General features: G+C 45.9%; 1 protein-coding gene across 1 annotated transcript in view; it reads left to right on the plus strand.

The window, feature by feature from the left end:
• TTC7A (tetratricopeptide repeat domain 7A) overlaps positions 1-14,271 on the plus strand; it is a 1,654,710-nt gene that overhangs the window by 1,523,673 nt on the left and 116,766 nt on the right. The window lies entirely within an intron of this gene.

Below are 14,271 nucleotides of genomic sequence, written 5' to 3' on the forward strand. Positions count from 1 at the left end.
TTTAACTTTCTCTTTTAGCTCAGCAACTTCAGATGAGAACAACGGGGTGTGTCCCCCTGGGCGATCAGGACCCTGTAGTCTCAGAAGAGTCACAAAGCCAGCCCTCACGATTACTATATCTTTCTGTAATGTTTCCTTTCATTGTGGGATAGAATTAACTAGAGACATTTTCCACATAACTGTATTTTTTTAAATGGTTATTCAAGGATTTGTATTTCTATATTAACATTTTGAGTACTCGTTTAACACGGTGGCTCTAAGGATGCATCCTACTGCAAGTAGCAGTGATGGCTGGTAGCAGTGCCTGTGGAGCTACTGGTCCCTTGCATAAGAAAAAAAATAAAGTGGTACTAAAGGTAACACGTTTCTTTAATTAAAAAGGACACATTAGTCAATCAGTCCCTAGAAATGAAGATAACTAAGTTTATGGTAGATGTGCACATTGTGCACAAGAAAAATCCCATTACCCTCAGTGGACTAGGCCAATGACTGAAGTGGGCTGGCTCTTTGTACCATGCCTGATGCTGTGGTGGACGAAAGGAAAATGTGAATGGCACTACACCATACGAATGGATGAAGAGTGGTTACTGAAAGCCCATGTATGCATGTCTGTATCTGTATATATTTTGTAAGGATTTTTTTGTTAAAAAACGAAAGGTCTTTGTTAATGCCACACCAAAAAATAGTAATGTTAGAAATGGAGTCTTGACAGTCAGGTGACCCCCTGTTCAAGCAAGGACCCTCACTCTAGTCAGGGTAAAAGAGAACCACCCTCAGCTAACCCCTGCTTACCCCCTTGGTAGCTTGACACAGCAGTAGGCTTAACTTCAGAGTGATAGGTGTAAAGTATTTGTACCAACACACACAGTAACTTAATGAAAACACTACAAAATGACACAACACCAGTTTAGAAAAATAGGAAATATTTATCTAAACAAAACAAGACCAAAACGACAAAAATCCCCAATACACAAATCAAGTTATCAATAAAAATGCAAAAAGAGTCTTTAAGTAGTTTTAAACACACACTCGCGCTGCTAGAGTGAAAATGTACCTGGTGCATGTCAAAAATAACCCCGCACGGGCGAGTGTGCGTCAAAAAGGGCTTGCGAGGCATTGATTCCACTCACGAGCGGGACCGTGCGTCGTTTCTCCTTTCGCCGGGTCGGGCGCGTCGTTTCTTCTCTCCGCAGGAGAGCGATGCGTCGATCCGATCAGCACTCTTGGGTCTGGGCAGGCCTTGCGATGTTTTTCCACACACAGGGGTACTTGAGTCGGAAATCCAGCCGCACGATGATCCGAAAACCATGCAGCACGGGTTGTGATCTCCCAGCCTCCGTCAGCGATGCTGCGCGTCGTTCCTCCTGCTCCATGCGTGGATTCTTCGGTCGCGTGTCCTGCGAGCGTAGTTTCTCAGCTGCAGATCAGAGTCGCATCAATCTTTTCCCCGCACAGCACTCTGTGTGCGGATTTCCTTGTCTTTATGCTGCCAGCTTCTCCTTTCAGGGTCCCAGGAACTGGATGGGCACCACAGGGCAGAGTAGGAGTCTCTCCAGAAACTCCAGGTGCTGGCAGAGAGAAGTCTTTGCTGTCCCTGAGACTTCAAACAACAGGAGGCAAGCTCTAAATCATGCCCTTGGAGATTTCTTCACAAGATGGAAGGCACACAAAGTCCAGTCTTTGCCCTCTTACTCTGGCAGAAGCAGCAACTGCAGGATAGCTCCACAAAGCACAGTCACAGGCAGGGCAGCACTTCTCAGCTCTTCTCCAGGCAGAGGTTCCTCTTGATGTCCAGAAGTGATCTAAAGCCTGTGGTTTAGGGTGCCCTTCTTATACCCAATTTCTCCTTTGAAGTAGGCCTACTTCAAAGTAAAGTCTCTTTTGAATGTGAAATCCTGTCTTTCCCAGGCCAGGCCCAGACACTCACCAGGGGGTCAGAGACCGCATTGTGTGAGGACAGGCACAGCCGTTTCAGGTGTAAGTGACCACTCCTCCCCTCCCTCCTAGCACAGATGGCTCATAAGGAAATGCAGACTACACCCCAGCTCCCTTTGTGTCACTGTCTAGTGTGAGGTGCAACCAGCCCAACTGTCAAACTGACCCAGATAGGGAATCCACAAACAGGCAGAGTCACAGAAATGGTATAAACAAGAAAATTCTCACTTTCTAAAAGTGGCATTTTCAAACACACAATCTTAAAATCAACTTTACTAAAAGATGTATTTTTAAATTGTGAGCTCAGAGACCCCAAACTACACATGTCCATCCGCTCCCACAGGGAATCTACACTTTAATCAGATTTAAAGGTAGCCCCCATGTTAACCTATGAGAGGGACAGGCCTTGCAACAGTGAAAAACGAATTTAGCAATATTTCACTGTCAGGACATATAAAGCACATTACTATATGTCCCACCTTAACCATACACTGCACCCTGCCCTTGGGGCTACCTAGGGCCTACCTTAGGGGTGCCTTACATGTAGGAAAAGGGAAGGTTTAGGCCTGGCAAGTGGGTACACTTGCCAAGTCGAATTTACAGTTAAAAGTGCACACACAGACACTGTAATGGCAGGTCTGAGACATGATTACAGAGCTACTTATGTGGGTGGCACAACCAGTGCTGCAGGCCCACTAGTAGCATTTGATTTCCATGCCCTGGCACATCTAGTGCACTATACTAGGGACTTACTAGTAAATCAAATATGCCAATCATGGATAAACCAATTACGTACAATTTTACACAGAGAGCATATGCACTTTAGCACTGGTTAGCAGTGGTAAAGTGCTCAGAGTTCAAAAGCTAACAGCAACAGGTCAGAGAAAATAGGAGGCAGGAGGCAAAAAGATGGGGGGTGACCCTGCATAAGAAAAAAAGTCCAACAAGTAAGAAGTCAGTTTGTTCACCACTTTTACTTGTTGTGAATACTGTTTGCTCCATTCCATGTTACAGAAACAGTACCAAGTGTGCAAATGTATTGAACCTGCTTTTTGCATCAGGCAAACCCTTTCTGTAACATTTCCTCATAAATTAGTCATTGTTGGACTTGGCCCTCTCTGCAGGGCCACCTCTAAACCTTTACCCTCCTTACTTTTACTGAATTCAGTTTTGTTGTACTTATAACTCTGTGTACTTCGCCATTGCTAACCAGTACTAAAGTGCTTGTTCTCACTCTCTAAAATCATGGTAGCCCTGGTTTACTTCTGATTGGCATATTTAATTTACTTATAAGTCCCTAGTAAGGTGAAAATAGCCCCTTAAAACATGTCCCAGTCCTACCAATGCAGCTTGAATACAGTTTTAAACAGCCAATTCGACTTGGCAATATAACCCCCATTCCAAGCCTTAAACTCCCCTTTTATTACACATAAGTCACTCCCAACATAGACACAAGATATCCTATAAGACAGGGTGCATTGTAATTAAAAGGCTTTAAATGTAGTTTTACATTGTACATGTCCTAATAGTGAAAAACTCCTATATTTGTTTTTCACTACTGTGAGGCCTAGCTCTCTCTCATAGGAAATCATTGCATTGCATTTAATAAGTGCTAACGTTTGATTGATAACATGTAAACATTTCATGTTTAGTGCCTGAGAAATTGTAACTTAAAACCACCTTTAATGGTAAAGTCGGATTTTAAGGTAAAATTTTGAAAATGCCAGTTTTAGAAACTTGGCATTTTCCTGCCCTATTTGGTGCCTGCAGCCTGTTCCTTGATGCGGTGACTGGGTGTAGCTGACAGTTGGGTTGTACTTTGTTTACTCCTCACAGACAGCCACGCAGTAGAAGGATTAGGGGTGCCTAGATTGACCCACTCTTCAGTTCAGTTTCTGGACCTGTGGAAGGAATCTCAGAGGACTGCCTGCTGCTGTGGCTTGCTCTGTGCTCCACAAGACTGTTTTGCAGCAACTGAAAGGGCAGCTTTGCTGCCTGGAGTCTGCATTGAACCCTCAGAGGTTTGCCCTGTTGCTTGAGCCCTGTTCCACCTCTTGAACCCATAACTCCCAGAGTGGTTCTAAAGGCTAGTTTGCTGGCCTCCTGTTCAGAGCCTTAGTAACAGAGAATGCCCCAGCCATCTTGAACCCACACCTGGACCCAGCCTGAATGTGTCCTAACCCCCTAAGTGGTGCTCTTTCAGTCCTGGGCCCTTGGTGGTGGTGCTAGATATAGCCAAAAGCCAAGACTTGTGAACATTTTTAGCTGCTTTGAGAACTGAGGGAATACCGGAACCAACCTGCTCAGCTTGTCTGTCTGCCAAAGGTGCATGGTTTCAGCAGTTTTTGCTACATTCCTCTCCGCAGCAGCAAATCTTTTTCAGTGGTCGTTCACCACGGGGTATCTGGCCTTGTGGCACTCTCATCGGCTACAGCCTCCAGCCTCATCTCTCTGGACATTTTTGACTTCCATAAAAAAAGACTTAACAAAGAACAAATACATTTTCACCTCAACTTTGTCCAGAGGCTCCCCAATGACAATGCTTCCTCCTCAAACACTGCCCCCAGCTTTGCCCCACTGAACTTCTACCTCCTTAGAGACCTTTTACTGAAATTTGTAGTAAGTCCAAAGGTAGTGACTGACTGGGCCCAACCCACTTCTTCTGCATGACTCACGCTCCATTGCATTTGGGCATATTTTTCAATCTTGACACAACCTTACATGGCTAGATGACGCTTTGATCTTTTAGCAACTAGTTTTTACCTTAAAGTTTGAAAAATGTCCTAACTCTACCTCTGATAATTAGATTTTTGCATTTTAGTGTTGGATAACTTATTAAAATGTACTCTATTTTTCTAAATTGGTGTGGGTTTTTTTTGGGTTGTGTTTTCACTTTATTACTGTTTGGGTGCTGTGCAAATAGTTTACACGTTGCGTCAAAGTTAAACCTAAGTGCTTTTGTACCAAGCTTCCAGAGGGTTAAGCCCAGGTTAATTTAGAGACTTTTGTGGTTCAGTCTGACATTGATTGTGGCTGCTGCTTGAACAGAGTTCACACCCCCATTCAACTAACAACTCAATTTCTCGCAGGCATAATTTCTATTTTTGTTTCAGCATGAAGGCTTTATTTTTTGTAGAAATATTGCCTAATATTTGTCAACAGAACAGTTCTAGTACAGGCTTCTTTTCATACACATTCATAGCATTTTTTAAAATTAGTTTGGTTCCATGTGAGCAAACTTTAGACCTGAAAAAAACATTTTAAGACTCAAAAGGAAGAGACAATAAATCCCAAATGCACACTACCTTCTATCATCACTACTACTTTCACTAATGTAATTACAAAAGAATAATTCACAGTTGCACACTGTACTGAAAGTATTTTTAATCAGTATACGCATATATTTAGTCAATACGCAATAAAAATGCAGAATGAAAAATCATCAAAAATGAACTAATCAAAATCTTAGACATTCGTAAGCTCATAAGTGAGGTAAAAAAACAAAATACGGGCAAACAAACTATGGGGGTCATTCTGACCACGGCGGTCTCAGACCGCCGGGGCCAGGGTCGGCGGGAGCACCGCCGACAGACCGGCGGTGCCCCGCAGGGCATTCTGACCGCGGCGGTTCGGCCGCGGTCAGACAAGGAAAACCGGCGGTCTCCCGCCGGTTTTCCGCTGCCCTTGGAATCCCACATGGCGGCGCAGCTTGCTGCGCCGCCATGGGGGATTCTGACACCCCCTACCGCCATCCTGTTCCTGGGGGTGCCAATGGCATGGGCACTGCAGGGGCCCCCGTAAGTATTGTGTACTTGAGTACTGTGTATTGTGTACTGTGTATTTCAGTGTCTGCAATGCAGACACTGAAATACGCGACGGGTGCAAACCGCACCCGTCGCACCCCTGCAACTACGCCGGCTCAATTCTGAGCCGGCGTCCTCGTTGCAGGGGCATTTCCTCTGGGCCGGCGGGCGCTTTTTTGGAGAGCGCCCGCCGGCCCAGAGGAAATGTCTGAATGGCCGCCGCGGTCTTTTGACCGCGGTGCGGTCATTTGGCGGCTCCCTCCAGGCGGGCGGCTCCCGCCGCCCGCCGGGCTCAGAATGAGCCCCTATGTATGTACATGGCAATTAAAGTGAAAGTTACAAGCATTAGAATCATTAGTGACCAACAGGGACGAACGAGGCTTGGGTCGTGGGGGCGGGGGAGTGTATACCAAATGCCAAAGCACAATGATGATGTTGGAGGCAGAAAGACAGAGGGATGGGTAATGACGAAAGAGCTACGGAAGGGTACAGATAAATCCTATTACAGGGAGTGCAGAATTATTAGGCAAATGAGTATTTTGACCACATCATCCTCTTTATGCATGTTGTCTTACTCCAAGCTGTATAGGCTCGAAAGCCTACTACCAATTAAGCATATTAGGTGATGTGCATCTCTGTAATGAGAAGGGGTGTGGTCTAATGACATCAACACCCTATATCAGGTGTGCATAATTATTAGGCAACTTCCTTTCCTTTGGCAAAATGGGTCAAAAGAAGGACTTGACAGGCTCAGAAAAGTCAAAAATAGTGAGATATCTTGCAGAGGGATGCAGCACTCTTAAAATTGCAAAGCTTCTGAAGCGTGATCATCGAACAATCAAGCGTTTCATTCAAAATAGTCAACAGGGTCGCAAGAAGCGTGTGGAAAAACCAAGGCGCAAAATAACTGCCCATGAACTGAGAAAAGTCAAGCGTGCAGCTGCCACGATGCCACTTGCCACCAGTTTGGCCATATTTCAGAGCTGCAACATCACTGGAGTGCCCAAAAGCACAAGGTGTGCAATACTCAGAGACATGGCCAAGGTAATAAAGGCTGAAAGACGACCACCACTGAACAAGACACACAAGCTCAAACGTCAAGACTGGGCCAAGAAATATCTCAAGACTGATTTTTCTAAGGTTTTATGGACTGATGAAATGAGAGTGAGTCTTGATAGGCCAGATGGATGGGCCCGTGGCTGGATTGGTAAAGGGCAGAGAGCTCCAGTCCGACTCAGACGCCAGCAAGGTGGAGGTGGAGTACTGGTTTGGGCTGGTATCATCAAAGATGAGCTTGTGGGGCCTTTTTGGGTTGAGGATGGGGTCAAGCTCAACTCCCAGTCCTACTGCCATTTCCTGGAAGACACCTTCTTCAAGCAGTGGTACAGGAAGAAGTCTGCATCCTTCAAGAAAAACATGATTTTCATGCAGGACAATGCTCCATCACACGCGTCCAAGTACTCCACAGCGTGGCTGGCAAGAAAGGGTATAAAAGAAGGAGATCTAATGACATGGCCTCCTTGTTCACCTGATCTGAACCCCATTGAGAACCTGTGGTCCATCATCAAATGTGAGATTTACAAGGAGGGAAAACAGTACACCTCTCTGAACAGTGTCTGGGAGGCTGTGGTTGCTGCTGCACGCAATGTTGATGGTGAACAGATCAAAACACTGACAGAATCCATGGATGGCAGGCTTTTGAGTGTCCTTGCAAAGAAAGGTGGCTATATTGGTCACTGATTTTTTTTTTTTTTTTTTTTTAATGTCAGAAATGTATATTTGTGAATGTTGAGATGTTATATTGGTTTCACTGGTAATAATAAATAATTGAAATGGGTATATATTTGTTTTTTGTTAAGTTGCCTAATAATTATGCACAGTAATAGTCACCTGCACACACAGATATCCCCCTAACATAGCTAAAACTAAAAACAAACTAAAAACTACTTCCAAAAATATTCAGCTTTGATATTAATGAGTTTTTTGGGTTCATTGAGAACATGGTTGTTGTTCAATAATAAAATTAATCCTCAAAAATACAACTTGCCTAATAATTCTGCACTCCCTGTAAAAATGAGTGAATATGGGGCCAAGGAGCTCGCATTCATTCCAATAATTCTACGTTTTCATATTGCTGTTTAATGGTACAGATTATGTATATCTGCTATTTATGTTGAAGGGCAGCTGAGCACCTTGCAGAGTAGCAGGAATAGGTGCCAGGATTGTGAGTTACAGTGTACATGGGGAGCGATTTACATAGGTCAGGGGGCATTATCCAGGGCAGGGCAGCATTTGGGAGCGTGGTAGGAGTTACAAGGCAAGAGGAGGGGGTCTTCCTTGTTGGAGCGGCCTCAATTAATCAGTGCCGGGAATATGTTGAGGAGGTGATTTGTGGTTATTTTCGAAGCGATGTAGAGAGAGGGAAAACCTGCTGCGCAGAATTTGTTAATTCTTTAATCTTGATAGAAAGAGATTGTGTTTAGTGTTTTTCTTTTACTGATTTCTAGACATGGCTGAATCACTTACTGCTTTTATGAACATGTATATGTCTACAGCATATGCTGAGCTGAGTGCAATCACCCAGTGCGTGAGGTCTAGTGTCCACCTGGCCATATTCGGGGACTACCCTATATTGGATACGCCTGTTGGATAACCGGTAACATAATAAGCGTTGTTGGATCCTAAGACAGCTTTCCAACCCACCACCATGCCGTCATAGACATGTCTCTGCAGTGGGAGCAGTGATCCACTGAGCCAGGAGACCCGCACATGGCACAGAACCATGTGCGACAAGTTAAATCTAGAAATAACAAAGGGTGATACCAACTTCTTAAATTCTTCGAATACTATGAATGATGAATACTGAGCGTAATATTTCGTTAAATGCAGTAGGCGTTCCCATCAACACAACTTTTAATGTCATTCATGGGCCCTCACATATTTTGGTTTTAATTAATGCTACCCAAAGGGCACTAAAGAAATGTAAAATATATTTGTATTTCTGTGCGTTATAGAGCCTTATAACAATATTTCCATTTCCCTCAGAAGTACATAAACAATACAAATGGACATGTGCTGTGCACAGAGGTTGTTAATAGCACCAGGAACAACCAACCACAGAAAGGATGTTTCTCACAGCTTCAATTAAAAGGAGCGTAGTGTAGTAATGACAGAACAGTACATGCATTAAACAGAATATGTCCAGATGTGACGCTTGTGCCACAGCACACAACATGCGTATGTTCTTAGCTTGGAGTGAGATGCAGGAAGCCTAACTTCTGTACTGAGGCCTCACCAGCCACATTCTACCCTCGAATGGCCTTATCATTACCAGTATTTTCAACTTCAGTGTTCCAACGAGGTGAAGTTAAAAAAGTAATTCAAGTATCTGCTGGTATACTTCTTTTATATCGAAGATCAATGAATGAATGAAGTTAAGCAACTTTTTTTGTAATAAACTTTATTGGGTTTTTGATAGCACATAGACAATAGAGTGCATCATTTATTATTAAATGGCATTGCATCCTGCGAGGAAATGAACAACATCCTGCACACACATATGCCTTAACATTAAGGCTATAAGTATCAGAGTAAACTGAAGGTAGGTTACACCCTCTTATCATTTCCAGAAGACAGAGCATATGGATCATATGTAAACATGCATCTCAGCAAGGTTCCCACAAGATCAACTCCATTCTCTAAACCGTCCCCACTCCCTGTATAACAATTGAAACACCCCCCCCCCCTTGTTTGCTTCTGTGTTTATCATCTCCATTCGTTCAGTGAGGGACATGTGTATATTATAGGGGCCACTCAGAACCCTTTGGCCAGTAGTCTGAGGCAGGGTTAGTTACTCCCAGCCTCCCTGTCAGGGTGGGTAACATTGCGCATTGCTCTCATCCTTCCCACAGTCTGATCCACTGCAACCTACAGGTCAGAGATCATGTGGCTGACCACGCAGTCAGGTCGTCTTCTAGTTTACCGTCTCCAACAGTGTGGCACATTCATACCTCTTAGCACCTGCCCACTCCAGGACATCTCTTAGCCAGGACGTAACTCCAAAGGGCACTGGTTTCAGCCACCCTATAACAATGCGTCTCTTGGCCAATACAAGCCCAGAGAGACTAAACCTTCAGCTTAAGTATCTCATATGCAGGTTAGTAATGTAAACGGGGTAGTAGTAGATGTATTTCCAGTTGTACATTTCACCACGACACTCTGTTAAGACTATTTAAACTGTCCACCAGTAGTAGATTCAAGACTAGCATGTCCAGACTATTTGCAGAAAATCTTGTTGGTTGGGTGTTACAACATGGACAGCTCACTAGTCGGGTCTCATAGATTGTGTGCAGTGTTTGGGGTGTGAGATATGTCTGATTAATGAAATTGTATTATAGGAGTTTAAAATGTGCATTTGAGCTGATCTTCAGTACCTCTGGATGTATCTTCTCCCACTGTTTGGGTGATAAGAGCCGCTTCATCAGCCTTTCCCATCAAGCCTGCACGGGTGGCACCACATGTGGTAGATCATCTCTGTGAGCTCGGTACAGGTGGGTAATCTGTCGACTGCCTTGGACCATCCCCAGCATAGTGGTTAGTGTGACGTATCTAATCGGTTTATCCGGAAAGGATGGCCAAATTTCGCTGGCCGTGCTGGAGATCTTCATATATTAGAGGTATTGTCCCTCTCCCAGGGAGAAAGTAGCCACAATTTACCTCCTGGTGATAAAGCGCTGCTCTGGGTAAAGATCCCCAATGACCTCACAACCCCATCTTTCTATTTCTCCACCGACATAGAGTCAGCGATGCACAGCAATGGTTGCATTACCCATAGAGGCATGTCTGGGGTGTATGGAGCCCGATAGAGAACTCAGCGAAACACCCCCTCCCACGCTTCGGTCACTAGGCCAATAACATAGGGGATCTCCGGGGGAACCCGTTGTCCACACATCAAGAAGACCGGCGGTTTTCCTTCCATATAGGTACAGCGAAGTATTCTCTTCTCCCAGTTATCGTCTGTGTCAAGCCAGTAGATCGCATGCTGTAATTGAGCTTCCATATAGTAAACCTCCAATTACAGAACCTCCAATCCTCCTTCATTCCATGGCCGCTGCAGGGTGGTAAGCCTGGCCTGTCTGCGTCCCAAACCACATAGTAGATCAGTTATCGGGCTGTCTATAGTTCAAAAATATTAACAAGGGATCACATGTGAGGTATTTTGTAGGGCATCTGTACAATGGCTACTATGCCCCTAAGAGGCAGGGGAAACTCCCTCCAGAAGCGGACTGAGGCCAGCAACCTCTCCATCACCCTCCCTATATTGAGCTCATAGAATGCAGTTAAGCAACTTGTATCACACAAATAAGATCAATTTTTATCAAACATTGTATCATAATGATTAAAAAATGACAAGTGCTCGTATATAAATAAGTGAACAAGCAAAGTGATGTTCATGACTGAAAATAATGAGAGACCTAAGTGTGAGAGAAACAAAAAGGCAAAACAATTCAGACAGATATAGGGTGCCTAATGTTATAAGTTTCCATTGTAGAGGCACGATCTTCTCAATAGAAGTTAAAATTAATCATTAAGGGCTGTTTGTATCCATGGTGTTTGAACCGTCTAATGACTTAGGCCCTCATTCCGACCCTGGCGGTTTGAAACCGCCAGGGTGGAGGGCAGAGGAAGCACCGCCAACAGGCTGGCAGTGCTTCCCGGGCCATTCTGACCGCAGCGGTAAAGCCGCGGTCAGAAAAGGGGAACCGGCGGTTTCCCGCCGGTTTACCCCTGGCCCAGCGAATCCTCCATGGCGGCGCTGCTTGCAGCGCCGCCATGGGGATTCCGACCCCCTTCCTGCCAGCCTGTTTCTGGCGGTTTACACCGCCAGAACCAGGCTGGCGGGAACGGGTGTCGTGGGGCCCCTGGGTGCCCCTGCACTGCCCATGCCACTGGCATGGGCAGTGCAGGGGCCCCCTAACAGGGCCCCACAAAGATTTTCAGTGTCTGCTTTGCAGACACTGAAAATCGCGACGGGTGCCACTGCACCCGTCGCACCCCTGCAAATCCGCCGGCTCCATTCGGAGCCGGCTTCCTCTTTGCAGGGGCTTTCCCGCTGGGCCGGCGGGCGATCTTTTGGAGATCGCCCGCCGGCCCAGCGGGAAAGTTAGAATGACCCCTCTGTGCGCTGAAAGTATCTATAAAAGTATATTCCAAGGTCATTAAACATACTGGAAATGAAATGAAAATGTTGCTTGTAGTACCTATGCACGGTTATTACTCCTTACTAATCAGTCATTAAGTTAATATCAGTGAGGTTTAGTCATATCAGATGCATTTATTTGTGAAATATTATATTAAATGTTTGTATTTGCAGTAGTCATGCTGATATGTTAGACAAAGTGATTGCATTTCACGATTATGGCCTAATGCCCAAGTGTGTTCTGTGTCTTCAATGCTTGTAATTAACAAAAAACACCAGGTTTATAACTGTGAAACGCCATTTTACAATGTACCAAAGCCGTTTGAGAAATAGGAAGTCTTTCTGATTAGCAAAACGAATTTTGCACCAATTTCTAGAAATGTTACCCCGGGAAATCGTGCTTGCCAGCCTCACAGCGAACAGACAGTGGTCCAGGGGACCGCTGCAAGTACTCCAAATCATTTCTTGAAGGAAACCATTTATTTTTGTTTTTTTTAAAAGCAACACCTGCCGCTTAAAAGGATACCAGGGCACATATTACGTAACGAGTGCACTGTCATTGTTTACACTCTGGCACACCTTTAAAGAGATACTCTGAGTGCAAACAGGGGCAGTGCGTCCTGTGTAATGCACTGCCCTGGGCAGCCACAAAGGGGGTCATTCCTACCCTGGCGGTCTATGACCGCCAGGGTAGGTGACGGAGGAAGCACCGCCAACAGGCTGGCGGTGCTTCCGGGGGCATTCTGACCGCGGCGGTAAAGCCGCGGTCAGAAAAGGGAAGCCGGCGGTTTCCCGCCGGCTTCCCGCTGCCCAAGGGAATCCTCCACGGCGGCGCTGCAAGCAGCGCCGCCATGGGGATTCCGACCCCCTTCCAGCCAGCCTGGTTCTGGCGGTTTTCACTGCCAGAACCTGGCTGGCGGGAACGGGTGTCGTGGGGCCCCTGGGGGCCCCTGCAGTGCCCATGCCACTGGCATGGGCACTGCAGGGGCCCCCTAACAGGGCCCCACATAGATTTTCAGTGTCTGCGTGGCAGACACTGAAAATCGCGACGGGTGCAACTGCACCCGTCACACCCCTTCCACTCCGCCGGCTCCATTCGGAGCCGACATCCTCGTGGAAGGGGGTTTCCCGCTGGACGGGCGGCCTTCTGGCGGTCGCCCGCCAGCCCAGCGGGAAACTCAGAATGACCGCCGCGGTCTTTTGACCGCGGTACGGTCTTCTGGCGGTTCCCGCTTGGCGGGCGGCGACCGCCGCCCGCCAATCTAGGAATGACCCCCAAATACTGCTCCCACCGCATTGCTTTAGTGAAATACATAGAAGCTGTTTAAATCAACCACTCCCTCATCATCTGGCAGCCGCCTGCTCTTTAAAGAGAGGATATACATCTCCATGCAGGGAGGAGCAGTGCGTGACTGCCCTCTCCTGCAGCAGGATGTCTGGGTGGTCCATGGGACTTACAAGGTGCTCTGTCTGTCTGCCACTGTTTGTGCAGTGCTCCTACTGAAGGTTTATTTACCTCTGCGTGTTCGTCAATAATTGGTGCACAGGCAACATGCAGCCATGTCCCATGCCAATAACGGAATGGCCCGTGAAGATAGCACCAGCCTTCTGGCACTATGGGGGTTAGTACTACTTTGGAGGAGGTGTTCCGTCCCAAAAGTGACGGTAAAGTGACGGATATACCACCAGCCGTATTACGGGTTCCATAGGATATAATGGACTCGTAATACGGCTGGTGGTATATCCGTCACTTTACCGTCACTTTTGGGACGGATTAACACCTCCTCCAAAGTAGTAATAACCCCCTATCTGTATTACAGAAGAGAGCACATAAGTATCAGTCTTCTATAATACAACAGTGATGCAGGGGCACAGAAACATAAAAAGTGTGCACACGCATATTACACCTCCAGGCACTAAATGTAATAATGCTGCAAGTAAATTTAAAGAAATGTTTTCCTGCTAGAAATACGAACTCAGAAATGGTGGTCAGCCCTGCAGGCCCATACACATGGTATTTACCAGGCATATGCAGGAGGTGGCAGAATCCCATATGCCTAGATAACATTCATTAGGTAGGAGGCTTTGTGACCACTTATGAACCCACATTTTGCAATGTGGCTAATCAGTACATCAGTCCCATTGTAGACATAAGACCAGGTTGCAATGCAGTTAACTGGCGGCATTGAGGGCTGGCCTTCATTACATCAAACCCCTACATTTACAATTGATATCTGAGGGAAATTTTATGTAGACTTTAGAAGGCCTATTGTTACTTTTTAGATCGGCTGCTGGGTACCTTCTTCAGCCACAACTCTTGTTTCATGACTTGCG

This window comes from Pleurodeles waltl, chromosome 5, assembly GCF_031143425.1.
Source record: "Pleurodeles waltl isolate 20211129_DDA chromosome 5, aPleWal1.hap1.20221129, whole genome shotgun sequence".
Lineage (NCBI taxonomy): Eukaryota > Metazoa > Chordata > Amphibia > Caudata > Salamandridae > Pleurodeles > Pleurodeles waltl.